The 14,611-nt window shown below is 39.1% G+C and overlaps 1 protein-coding gene across 9 annotated transcripts in view; it reads left to right on the top strand.

The window, feature by feature from the left end:
- The first annotated feature begins 1,521 nt into the window (after positions 1–1,521).
- Positions 1,522–14,611, top strand: part of LOC135466653 (EF-hand calcium-binding domain-containing protein 4B-like) — a 54,998-nt gene continuing 41,908 nt past the window's right edge. For 4 of the 9 annotated variants that reach the window (XM_064744267.1, XM_064744272.1, XM_064744263.1 and 1 more), the window contains exons 1-2: positions 1,522–1,616; positions 8,994–9,144. The gene's annotated coding sequence lies outside the window, so the exon portion shown is untranslated. Of the gene's footprint in view, positions 1,617–7,326; positions 7,347–7,762; positions 7,780–8,993; positions 9,145–12,640; positions 12,715–12,912; positions 13,080–14,611 lie in introns of those variants that run through there. The other 5 variants (XM_064744264.1, XM_064744265.1, XM_064744266.1 and 2 more) reach the window with 5 other exon arrangements.

The raw sequence follows: 14,611 nt of genomic DNA, 5'->3' as shown, positions 1-14,611 counted from the left end.
AACCCAGCTCTCTTCTCCTTTCTCTACACTGTTTGCACTTGAGATAAAACAGTCCGATTTAATAATGGTGAAAATGGGACAAATCATATTTCTTAACTTTTTTTTGCCTTAATTAACATGCAGCCTGTAAAAAAAAAATTATTTATTTGTATTCTGGTCGCGGTTATATATTTAATACTGGCTACACAGGTAGAACCATGATTCACTGAATTTTAACACTATTCAAAGAAGTCTTATTCTTTCCTCTTCTGGCCCCGGGATCACGAAGTGATCTTAGGCTTAAGTCAAAAGCTCAATCATTAAACTTGGTACCGGTATGTTTCTTTCCTTTATTTTTCTGAAATGTGTTGTACAATAACTTTTCCAGGATTTACGTTGTCAGGCAAAATTTTGACCTTATAACATAAGAAACAACTGTTTAAAAGTCATTTGAAATTTTGAACTAAGTCTACGATTGCTTCGTGATCCCGGGACCTGGCATTTATTAGTACACGATAAGTTTGTCCAGCATGGAACAGTCAGTTGGAACAGCTATAAGTTACCAGACTTATAACCTGTCAGTCCTACACGCTTAGGCCTACATACGGTACATGTACTGCGACATCGGGTAATGTTACTTACGCCTCCATGGTCATGCAGCAACTTCATTCAACAAGTACCACCGTATAGAGATCTGGACCAGGAATGAAATAAAACTGGGATTGTTTAGAATGATCAACCATATTTTTAAAGTTGAATAATCTCCTTATTACAGTAGCAGTATTTGTGTTACTGACATTTCTGCTGAATAAAGGATTAAAATAACTACCGGTACTGCCTTAGCCTATTCTGTCATTGGCCCACGTGCATCACTGGTTTCATTGAGTAACTGGAACATCACATTTCTCAGGCAGTCGTAATCAGCATTTTGTCACATTTGGAGCCTGCCTAAAAATGTTAGATTTCTTATTAGAAAAAACAAAATGGTGCATATACCTTACAAGTGTGTTTATCAGAACACATTAAATCTAACCCATTCTTTTTATTATAATTCATATATCTTTCCCTTTTCTAGCACCACAGTACTTTCTGACAGTTCGATCTCTGCAGGCATAAAGCCTGTTATTTTGCAAACGGTAAGCCCCCCCCCCCATGCATTTCTGCTCACCAAACTTCAGGTCACCCAAAATAAAACTCGTAATCCTAAAGAAAGTTATGAGGAATTTCAAAAAAGCACATAGAAAAATATGAAATGTCTACAACCTCAGACCATGCACTACACAAATCCTACAGTCACTAAGCCTACGTACGGGACCAATGTTCCTTTTTCAGATATGCTCTAAATATCAGGTATGTAGGAGACATGAACCGAAACGTTGCTGTTGACTGAAGTATAATAAAATGAACATTTATAAAAATACACATTCTATTAAATTTCAAATAGTTCACTCGTCGCTTATACGGAACATGCAAGTTGTCTTACAACTCAAGTGAATGTAGTCCCATTTCAAGGGAGGTAAGAAGAATGCGATAAACGAGACCAGTCAGGGGCGGCAAACAGGTGGCTGTTGAAGTTGACAAACTTTCTCTCTCCACTCTCCCATTCATCATATCTGGAAACGAACAGAAGGACACTGGTAGGTACCACAGACATAAAGAAAGCTGGGGTTTGTTGTGACAGGCAGTATGTTGTACGCGTATGTATTGCAATGCTACATTTACCTGCGTAACGATACAACATGCGATTGGGGGTGTTGTTGTTGCGTTTACTAGGATACCGGTAGGCCTACACCATACAACGTTCAACAACCACCACCAAAGACCTAAGGAAATGCATGAAGTTGGATTCATACAAAGAGAGCAATCAACAGTTTTCGAATACTGCTGCAAAGACACAAGAAATGCCCTATGTGAATGAATGAAATCGATCTCCAAATTGCATACCATGCTAGTTTATAAGTTGTTGATAGAGAAAAATGCGTAGATCTGTTCAAATATCCAACTTAAATGTGGTAGTCTAATTCAACACAAAGAATGTATGCCCCCTAGTCTATTTATACAACTATAACAACTGGCTACACTGAGCTGGGGATGTTATCATGGTTATAGATGCTAGCTCTTCCCCCCAAGAGTCCGTCAGTTACCCCAATCCCCCCCCCCCCCCACCCGTCCCCCAACACTTAATTGGCCGTAATCTTATCATTGCCATTTTAAAGTGTTTCTTATTGTCCTTGTAGGGACTTTTTTTGTTCTTTCTGTTCTGTACTGTACCATAAGCACAAAATACCTTACAGCTACTGAGCAGTACTCACTACTATCAAGACTTGTACTGTGTGGGAACCCTGCCGTTCTGTACCATGCAGAAAGCACACAATTGCTTAATAGTACTGTTGAGACCTGCACTGTGCAGGTACCGTTCTGTTCTGTACCATGCAGTAAGCTCACCACCATACAATTTCTGACTAGTATAGTTGAGACCTGTACAGTGCAGGGACCGTACTGTTGTGTACCATGCAGAAAGCACACAGTTGCTGAACTGTTGAGACCTATACTGTGTGGGATCTGTTTTGTTCTGTACCATGCAGAAAGCACACAGTTGCTGAATAGTACTGTTGAGACCTGTACTGTGCAGGGACCGTACTGTTCTGTACCATACAGAAAGCACACAGTTGCTGAACTGTTGAGACCTATACTGTGCAGGGTCTGTTCTGTTCTGTACCATGCAGAAAGCACACAGTTGCTGAATAGTACTGTTGAGACTTGTACTGTGCAGGGACCATTCTGTTCTGTATCGTGCAGTAAGCATACTATACCATGCAGTCATAGTGTTAACCAGGAATTGTTAGACTGGGAGTGTGAAAAAATTTTTAGGGAGTGCATCTTCTTTGACTGAGCATAACAATGGAAGTCAACAATGCGGAGCACAAGGAGCCTACAGGCCAGGGCCCTGGGGCCACCCAGGTCCCTCGAAGCTCTCGGCTTCCTGATAGTCTCTGATGCTGTCTGAATGAATTTAGTGATCGGAAAAATTATAAACAGGACGTCAGCTTTGTTGAGGAAAGAATGAACAGTTAAGAATGAAAATTTGATGAAAAATGATATTTTTGTTACATTTCAGGATCGCACTTGACCTTTTTACATATTTATATGAACCCTTGATACTTGTAAATATAGATTAAACAATAAAAACAGCGACAGTATTCAGAGAAAATTAATCCAGTAAGCCACAAAGTTTAACTGGGCTCCAAAAGCCCAGAAAATCAAGAGACCAGCAGGGCTACTTGACAAGGAAATCAATGGCTCCTTCCTCAAAATAGAAAAAAAGGACCATGTGAATAAGATTTAACATTGTATGTTGTTCTGATAGGCCCTCTATATCGTGTAGTATTATCTATTTTCAAAGAATTACATGTACATGTAACTCATTATTAATGGTGTCAGTATTAGAGGATTGTAGCCGGAAAATTAGCCGTGAACTTTTAATATTGGGTAAGATTCTTGGGGGACCAACGATCCTCACATAGACCCTATCAGTAAATACTGGTAGTAAAATATAAACCATCCTTACACCAAAGCTTTCAGGTACAGAAGACTGAAGTCAGCTGTAGCTGATAAACATCCCCGCATTTGTAACATGACTGACGTTTAACCCAGCATGTCGTCTGCTGTCACAGTAAAATCTTCTCTTTAGTTCCATAGATGTGATTAAACTTTTATCTTAAAGTTTTCCCGACTCCCACTGCTTCCAGAGTTTCATCGCTATTTATTACTAATAGCCTCCAAAGCATTTTTATAAAAGTGTCTTCACACACCTCTTTTCATGGCCCTATGTTGCAATCTTCCCATTGTGTTGTTGAACACAGGTGACATTTCTGACAGTTTGTTAGCTCACTGATTGGTCCATAGCAGAGACACAGCCAAGGGTATGGCATGTATCATAGCCAGCGCATGTTTATGTCTACTTTCCTTTCACTTTTATCCGTGTGCCAAAGATTGTTCAAACTTAAGACGAATTAACTCACGCTTTGTTCACCCACCACGCCCTAATGATGTTTAGTTTGTATATATGTTTAAAGCCTAATTTCTCCTCACAGCTGTTCAAATTTATCTGGCCTGCTGGACTTCCTTATGCAACTCCTGCCAACCCCCTCAAAGATTTTACTACTTACTGCAAATTAAACTCTCTATTTGCCAACACAGTGAAGTAAAAGATGCATGGCTTGTTACAGGAGCAGCTGAGCTGTGCATGAAATCTTTACCCTTGTTTTCTCAGATCTGACAGTGCAGATCACGGCTGCACGGTCTGCTAGCTACATGTAAATGCATGCATACAGTTGCTGAGCAGTACTGTTGAGACCTGTACTGTGCTGGGACCGTTCTGTTCTGTACTGTGCAGTAAGCACACAGTTGCTGAACTGTTGAGACCTGTACTGTGCAGGGACCATTCTGTTCTGTACCATGCAGTAAGCACACAGTTGCTGAACTGTTGAGCCCTGTACTGTGCAGGGACTGTTTTGTTCTGTACCGTGCAGTAAGCTCACCACACCATACAATTTCTGATCAGTATTGTTGAGACCTGCACTGTGCAGGGACCATTCTGTTCTGTACCATGCTGTAAGCACACAGTTGCTGAACTGTTGAGCCCTGTACTGTGCGGGGACTGTTTTGTTCTGTACCGTGCAGTAAGCTCACCACACCATACAATTTCTGATCAGTATTGTTGATACCTGCACTGTGCAGGGATCATTCTGTTCTGTATCGTGCAGTAAGCACACAGTTACAGAGCAGTACTATTAAGACCTGTACTGTGCGGGGACCGTACTGTTCTGTACCGTGCAGTAAGCATACAATTGCTGAGTAGTACTGTTGAGACCTATACTGTGTACGGACCTTTCTGCCCTGTACTGGACATTATTCAAGAATATTTCACTTCTATGACGGCAGTAAGCATTATGGTGAGAGGAAACCCACGACCATCCGCAAGTTTGTTGCTCTCCATGCTTCATTACAAGTGATTCACTATAATGCAGAGTTGTCGTTGGACTATTCTAGAAAGATTTATAACCAAACAACAATTATGTAGTCGAGGAAAGGTGTAGAAGAAAAGAAAAAACAAATGAGGCAAAACCTTGAGGGGGAAATCCACCTTATGTATCACACCTAAGAAACTGGAACCTGACCAACCTCCAAGCTGACATATTTGCCTGCCACAGAGCTTACAGTCGAGAGGTTTGAATGGCTACATCATTGCTTAATACAGGCCACAACATTTGTCACGAACGAAACGATTGTTTGCGTGTCGGTTACATGGAGTGTAATTGTGCAGACCGATAAATTGGGTAGGCTGATTTGTCCCCCGGAATGTTCCTACAAATGTAGCGCTTGAACTGCGTAGTGCTGAACGGGCTTATTAGAGTTACCTGCACAAGGTTGCTGGCCACCCTCAGTAACAGCTACCACTAAATAGAACTCATGTCAGTTGTTAGAGGTACGTCTTCCCAGGTTGTTTTAATACTTGTCCGTTGGCAAAAAACAAGCGCTAATAAGACTGTGGACGAAAGCCGTTATTTGGGGCCATGATGCTGTTAAGTGTTCCACTGAATTTGAACTCATTGCCATTAGGCACTAAATTCAATCACCAGCTTTCCACTCTGACCAAATTTCGTTGGAGTCCATGCTCTAGTTATTAATCAGGTCAATGCATCTGCGCTGTCTCCTGTCATTTGTGCCCTCAACAAACAATTAACAAACCAGCTGTTAACTTTGGTACGACGCATAGGTACATGTTACTCCTGAGAAGGCTTCCATGTTAAAACAAAATATAACTTTTGGGCAAGAAGGTACTATTCGACTTTCAGCCACATTTTCCCACCACGAGCACACACACTACATGTCTCCTTTGTTTTGTGCCAGCTGGAAGCATTCCTCAGTCATGTATTGTGCTCTGGGTGAGCTACCATTAGGCGGAGAAAGGTGATGTTCAAGTTGAACTGAATTTAAACTTTGACTAGTCAACAACTTTCCATGAGCTGGTCACCTTTGACAAATCCTGGTGTCAGTGGATATATTATTTCACCCTGTGGACGAAACCAAATTTATCACACCGGGATGGCGAGGGCTCCAGAAGCCAGTTGGACATTACACTACATGTAGCTAACTATAAAAGTAATAATTAATCAGAAAATAAAAAATGCTCAGGAATATAAAACATGCTGCTCTGACGTATGCGAGGATTCCACTGGATATGTAATGGGAGGACTACACTGCATGCAATACAACCAAATTCATATGCAAATTAAAAGGCTTTGCCAAACATACAGTAAATAAAAGGAAAATCTGTCAGGAAGTACTGTAGATGACTTTATTAGCCACCTGTTGATGTAATCAATTTGCGCAAATGATTGACCTGTTTTTGAGTTGTGGCGAAACCCAAGGATGTCTTATTGAAGACTTAAAACCTGTAACTGATTTTTTGGTTACATCACAGTCAACCACCCAAATTTCATGACCTGGTTGATACATCTAGCTAGCTGTCTGAACTGAGACAGGCGAGACTACTCAACCACTGGGGACAAGTATAGCATTGATATGATACTGGAACCAGCCTAGTTACCTGACTATTTTACCCAGTTATAATTTACTGAAGCCCTGTTGAAACCAATGTCACATGATAAAGCCCTCAAGTTAATAAACTAACCAATGCAGTAGTGCTTTCAGATTTCTTGAACAGCAACACTTTTTTTTTTTTTTTAACTTTCAACTTTATTACATCGCTGTTTTATCAATATTACATGGCAGCCTTAGAAAATATATTTGTTTCGCAGAAGACCTACCGTGCCTACCTACCCATTATAAAAGTCCAACTCAAATGTTTTTATAGAGCTTTTGTCTAGTAAATCCATTGTCAGTGAAATTTACCTGTAAAACCTGGGGAAACAAATCCCACCCACGTACATACTCAGAGCTGTGAATTAAACAATGAAAATGTTCAGAAATCTTTTGTGGCAATCATTAATGGTGTAAAATTCCAAAGAGTGGTTCAAGCAAAGTTTTTTGTGTCGGTATTTGGATTCAATTATGTGTGTAGTGTAAAAGTTGTGTATATATGAGGTGGAGGCCTTGTCTACATGTCATTGTGCCCCACAGTACAACAGAGCCCAATTATCTGGGAGTTGTCCAACTGTGACAGGCTTGGGGGTTGCCTGACCGCTGACTAAAGGCCAGTGTACAGGCTCTACCCTCCAAGGTTTAACCCTCCATGCCTATCTACACGTACATATATGCATCAAACACTGTTAGTGAAAGTTCACCTGTGCACAGTGGAAATACTCTCCTCACTGGTTACATGGCCCTTTGTACACAGTCAAGTAAGTCTACAGTGAAATATTTGTTGGTAGTCTGCAGTGAGAAGTGCTATACATTTAGATAGTTTACATGTAGTTTTAACCATAACTAACAGAAACCTAGGAGAAAGGCTCTTGCCACTGATTACAGACATGGTTATTATTGTATGTTACATATAGTTGATATACACACTGAACTGTCTACCATGTGGTAGTTTGGACCATAGGAGTTAAATCGCTTCTACATCCATATATGGACGAAAGCTAACAGCTAGAAATCTCCTGGATGTTGTCACTGATTTGGCCCTCAATCGTTATTGGATGGTTTGATCGTCACTTCCCGCAGTACAGATGTTTTGTGGATATGAGTGTTTGACGCTAGTCTCGTACATGTTTACAGCCATTCTGAATAGTCAGTGAAGCCAGAGCTAATATGACGCAGTTTTGTATTCACAAAGTAAACCATGGCATGCATGTGTTTGGCTGCAATATGTTGTTACTTACGGATTATTAGTTATTTGATAATATGTGACACAAAACAAGAGTTACACACCAAAGTGAAAAGCCTGAATGAGCGCTCTAGTCGACTTGATTTTGTATGCCATTTTATAACAGACCCATGTCTTCTTACAAATTTCCAAATTATCCTTGAAACTGATCTGACAAGTTTACTGTGAATGTCCATCTTGGATTTTCTGTTTCTGTGTCAGTGTCAATCACACATGTTGACGATCACCATCTGTACATTCTGTGATCCATTTTACACTGATGTACTACATGTATGTTAATGAAGAAGGAGGTCAACTGGTTGTAGTAAGGCAGTGTTAGATCAACCATAAAATCAGCCATTCCTAATTGTTGGCTATACCTTGAAGTATTACCAGAAGCCTTTTCAAACATTAGCTCTTTTTATTACCAGGGTTATTGTATGTAAACAGCTATCTGTGTACAAATAAAATGGATTAAATTTAAATAAAGATATAGTCTATTGCATCCCTACATATTCACCACAAACAAAGTGTTATATATGGATGTCATGTTAAAAAGTTGGTAGACATGTAGCAATACTGTGTTAATGGCTTGAGGATGATGAATAGTTTTTCAGAGTTATCCATGCAGTACATGGATACATGTGCACTGAAAATACAACCAGAAATATCTGCTATTGTTTCAGATAGCTGTTGTGCAAAGTTAAGTCAGCGTTAACGTATAAATGCGGGTGACATAATGATTATACTTTTGGGTGCTTAGGTTTTTTAGTGTATAAATCCTTGTGTGAAAGTCAATCTATGTGTTGTATTTTGTGACTTCAGTACAGCAGTATGTAGGCAGTATGTTTATGGCTGCACAGGCTTGTGCATTCCAGAAGACTTGTTTGCTGTCTTGATTTAGCTAATGGTACACATGCTGACTGGACTAAGTTTGTGCTCAGTATGCTTTCTCACAGACCCTAGTGTTGGAGTTAGGTTCAGACCACCTGTAGCTGTGTGCTTTACCCGTTGTGTTGTAACTCATACCAGCATGTCTCCTCCAGATACGCACCTGTAACTATTGATCTCTCTGCCACTCGGGATATGCTGATTCCTTCATTGTCTCAGATATGAATATTCATGAGTTACGTTCAGGTAATGCTAGACCTGTTTTACTTGTGTGTATTACCTTATCTTGCAGCAGACCTGCCAATGACTGCTAACCTGTGCTCTGAAGTTTACACCTGTAATTAATGCAGTCCACACATCTGAGAAATGTACCCTCCAGTCTTATGACACCATGTCATAGCTGCTAACTACATCATACTGAGAACAAAGGAGCGCTCTACCAGGTATGTTTTCATATTGATATGTACTTGGACACAGTTTGTCCATTACCTACATGTATGCTCAACTGAGTGACAGAATAATACATATTATATGACATCATCATGTCACATTAAGTCATTTTGCCCTGTAACACTGCCATATGGCTTATACATACTTGACATCATGGTTTCATATTAAGCCACTTTGCCCTGTAACATTAAAGTATTGCTTATAATACATATGTGACATGGTTTCATATGAAGGCACTTTACCCTGTAACATTAGCGTATTGCTTATACATATTTGACATCGCGGTTTCATTTTAAGCCACTTTGCTCTGTAACATTAAATTATTGCTTATAATACATATGTGACATGGTTTCAGATGAAGGCACTTTGCCCTGTAACATTACCATATTGCTTATGCATATTTGACATCATGGTTTCAAATTAAGTCTCTTTGCTCTGTAACATTACCGTATCGCTTATACATATTTGACATCACGGTTTCATATTAAGCCGCTTTGCCCTGTAACATTAACGCATTGCTTATAATACATGTGACATCATGGTTTCATATTAAGTCACTTTGCCCTGTAACATTACCATATTGCTTATACATATTTGACATCATGGTTTCATATTAAGCCGCTTTGCCCTGTAACATTACCGTATCGCTTACACAAATTTGACATCACGGCTTCATATTAAGCCGCTTTGCTCTGTAACATTGACGTATTGCTTATAATACGTATGTGACATCATGGTTTCAAATTAAGCCACTTTGCCCTGTAACATTACCATATTGCTTATACATATTTGACATCATGGTTTCATATTAAGTCACTTTGCCCTGTAACATTACCATATTGCTGATACATATTTGACATCATGGTTTCATATTAAGCCGCTTTGCCCTGTAACATTACCGTATCGCTTACACAAATTTGACATCACGGCTTCATATTAATCCGCTTTGCTCTGTAACATTGACGTATTGCTTATAATACGTATGTGACATCATGGTTTCATATTAAGTCACTTTGCCCTGTAACATTACCATATTGCTTATACATATTTGACATCATGGTTTCATATTAAGTCACTTTGCCCTGTAACATTACCATATTGCTTATACATATTTAACATCATGGTTTCATATTAAGCCACTTTGCCCTGTAACATGATCATATTCCGTATACGTATTTGACATCATGGTTTCAAATTAAGTCACTTTGCCCTGTAACACATCCGTATTGCTTACACATACATGTGTATGACTTCAGAAAGGTTCAGCCATGTTGCATGCCTGTAATGCTGTCATACTGGTTATTTTAAACCACTTTGTCATGTAATATGCCTTCTATATTTATAAAGCATTGGAAGTCCAGGTCATGACTTGTCTTAGCATATAACATAGATGCTATGCCCAGTTTCCTCCTGCCATAACGATGGCCACAATCTACAATTAAAATATTTTTGAGTATGGTGTAAAACACTGATCAAATAAATAAATAAATCATGTAAAGGAGCCATGCAATTTAATGCTTTGTGAGAACATGAAATTTAATTAGATTTCATGTTTTGCATTCTGTTTAACTTCATTAAAAGTAGATTTTGGCCTTGTCTCTGCAGCATATCTGTCACACTGGTAAATACATCATGCTTGTGTTAGTGTGGATTGTGTGCATAGTACTTTAACTAAAAACGAAAGAAAAAAAACAAAAAATTAGAGCAATATTTGTGCAGAAAGACTAATATTAGTATGATTAGTAACATATTTGTGTAAATTAGTAAGTTCATACTTTAAATGTGTTAAAGACCATATTCCTATAGATGTTAGAAATCCATTCTGTAATGTTAAAAGTTCATAAGTTCATTACAGGTGTTAAAAGTTCAAAGACACAGGAGACTTGTTGTTGTAAGTGGCTGCATTCTTGGTATTCAACAGCTGTGGCCACAGACATAGCCTGTCTGACAGAAAGTGTGTGTGGGTGGGTCTGGGGGGTTAGAGGGGGTGGTGGTGGCCGTGACAGGTAGTGGATGTGTTATTAAACATACTTATGGTCAATGATTGTAAAACAGAGATCTTTACCTGTCCTGTTCCGACCATGAGAGTGAGTAAGATGTGTTGATAGCGTTCCCCCTCTTTTATAGCTTGTAACTTTACTGCTGTAGTTTAACCTTCCCTCAACTTTTTACTGTGGTCATTTAATGCATATGGTTGTTTCTGAAAGACAACCACAGGGAAAGGTGTCAATAGTCCACATAGGAACCTACAAAATGCACCATTGCTTTTAAAGAGATAAGACACATGAATAGTTTCAAAATTTGACAATCCTACATGTAGGAAGATTGCAAAAAGTTAATTGTAAATGTTGTCTTCAGTATTTTTTTGTTATTTTTCTTTGGCTGTTATTTGACCTTGGCATAATTTGTCCTTGCATAATAATGTCATAAATGAGGATGTAACACATGTTGTACTGGAATTTGGGAATTTCAGCTAACAAATGTGTTCAGCCTGGACTTTGATCATGTTTATATTTTCAATATATTCATAAATAGTATCCTACTACAGCCTAAATTGATATGTCTGGATATAAACAACAAATTTACATTCATATCAATTTATTAGACATACATCCCGTCTTTATTTTGAACATTATTATGCAAAGACGATATATACCAAGAGGTGGTTTCAAATATCCACCAAATTATTTGCAAATACCCTGTCCTTGTGCAAGAAACAAATCCCACAAATGCTAAAGCCTATGTGTGCAAATAACTTCTCACATTAATTCATCTCATTTTTGCCTCATTTTTATGGGGGGGGGGGGGGGTTAAATTAAAGCTGAGTGAAATTTACAACAACCTGCAGTATATGATTTTTAAATAGAGACAATCATGAGCACTGAAAAAGGTCTTGTTAAGTTCCTGATAATTATGCTGTTGAAAGGTCCAAGCAGATCTTCACTCAGAAGTTTTATTTTGTTCTTATGACGATGATGCATCTTGTTAGTACGCATAAGCTGAGTGAAGTTTAGGATTGATTTTAGTTAATCTGGCCATTAAAATCTACAGGCTTGTCTTAGCTTACAGAATACAGTTACATGTAGCTCTAGGGTCAGTCGCCATTATGAATCTCATCCCAGCTTAACCTATATCTTGTCTGTTTGGCATCTAAAATCCAGCTATTGGTGATAATGGCTGCTGCTGTTGTCCAGTTGCAAATTCAACAGGTTATTTCAAGAAATCTGATAAAGTTTGCTTTGCCTAGTATTCCAGGTGAAAACTTGATAGAATCAATCAATATCTGTAAAACTGAATTAGTATGGGCTGTGACTGTCAGCCCTGGCTCTCCACTACCGCACAATATCAGCCCAGAGATAATCACTTGGGAACGATCAATCCGGGAAAAACAGCTGTTTCACCCTGCCTCATTTACATACATGGTTTACCGTAGAATAGCGCCTGTGGCAGCTGCAGCAACCCCCGATTACTTCTGGCAATTCCTTCATTGGGGATTTACGCAGTAATAACGTCATACAGATTTTACAGGGACAATCAGGCCTTCCTTCCACAAGTACAACAAGGTCTGTTGTTAGAAGAAAATCAATAGTCTTACAAAATATTCTCAAATGTTCACACGTAGTTGTGTTTTGTTTGAAATCTCAACATGTCCCATATACATGTAGTCATCTGTTCAAATCTGTTCAGATAGAGAAATAATGATGTGGGCTGAGGTAGTGTACAGGTAGTCTGTAGGTACATGTAGCAGTAATATTGCTTGTGCCCTGAGTAACAAAGCAGCCCATTGCTGTGGAAGTTATAGGCTTAACTACTGTGTGATACCGTATTCTGGTCTGGTAAGAACAGCACTTGGTGGTTAGTATTCTTGTTGGTTATTAATCCCATACCAGGGCTGGCGGGAAGGGTTTACAACTTTGCCATTCATTAGGTACGTTCACCATCAGTTTTCCTGATTTTTTTTTTTTTTTTTATCAAAATTTTTCATTACATAGATTTAAATTTGGTACATTTCGTCACCATACCTTGTACTGTCTATGGTATTGTATGTGTACCTTGTACTACCTATGGTAGTGTGTGTGTACCTTGTACTGCCTATGGTAGTGTATGTGTACCTTGTGCTGCCTATGGTAGTGTATGTGTACCTTGTGCTGCCTGTGGTAGTGTATGTTTACCTTGTACTGCCTATGGTATTGTATGTGTACCTTGTACTGCCTATGGTATTGTATGTGTACCTTGTGATGCCTATGGTAGTGTATGTGTACCTTGTACTGCCTATGGTGTTGTATGTGTACCTTGTGCTGCCTGTGGTAGTGTATGTGTTCCTTGTACTGCCTATGGTATTGTATGTGTACCTTGTACTGCCTATGGTATTGTATGTGTACCTTGTACTGCCTATGGTATTGTATTTGTACCTTGTGCTGCCTGTGGTAGTGTATGTGTTCCTTGTGCTGCCTATGGTAGTGTGTGTGTACCTTGTGCTGCCTATGGTAGTGTATGTGCACCTTATACTGCCTATGGTATTGTATGTGTACCTTGTGCTGCCTATGGTATTGTATGTGTACCTTGTACTGCCTATGGTATTGTATGTGTACCTTGTACTGCCTATGGTATTTTATGTGTACCTTGTGCTGCCTGTGGTAGTGTGTGTGTACCGTGTACTGCCTATGGTATTGTATGTGTGCCTTGTGCTGCCTATGGTAGCGTATGTGTACCTTGTACTGCCTATGGTATTGTATGTATACCTTGTGCTGCCTATGGTAGTGTGTGTTTACTTTGTGCTGCCTATGGTAGTGTGTGTTTACCTTGTACTGCCTGTGGTAGTGTGTGTGTACCTTGCACTGCCTATGGTAGTGTGTGTGTACCTTGTGCTGCCTATGGTATTGTATGTGTACCTTGTGCTGCCTGTGGTAGTGTATATTTATGTCGTACTGCTTATGGTATTGTATGTGTACCTGGTGCTGCCTATGGTAGTGTATGTGTACCTTGTATATGTATATATATATATATATATATATGTACATGTCCAGTTAGCAGTAGGTTAAATATGACACAAGAAACATATAAGCCAGCAAACTTTAGACCTATTTTGTTTTTATTGTCATGTCTCTTTAATACTATGAGGTCCTTTTCATCAGGGGCTTTTCCACATGTTTTACCTGTGCAGCAGCTGGTCAGTTGCCCAAGGTTATTTTCATGCAGCAGTATTCTGTAGTGATAATGAAGGTTTATCAGGAGCACATACAAGTATTCACAGTAGGTATTTTATACACCATTTTGTCTTGTCTTGGCTAATGACAAATCATTCATGAAGTTACACAAGATACAAACTATGTCAGCTGACATTTGAGCAGACTTTAATTTCTAGACAATGTAAGTGAGCTGTATTTGACCCCAAATTTCATCCCTGACTTCCGTTACCCATTGTGGATGGTCCTGAGCATTCCTGTGAACTTACATGTA

Source organism: Liolophura sinensis, chromosome 6 (genome assembly GCF_032854445.1).
Source record: "Liolophura sinensis isolate JHLJ2023 chromosome 6, CUHK_Ljap_v2, whole genome shotgun sequence".
Lineage (NCBI taxonomy): Eukaryota > Metazoa > Mollusca > Polyplacophora > Chitonida > Chitonidae > Liolophura > Liolophura sinensis.
Note: the sequence above shows the minus strand (reverse complement) of the source record. Positions and strands in the feature narration are given on the sequence as shown.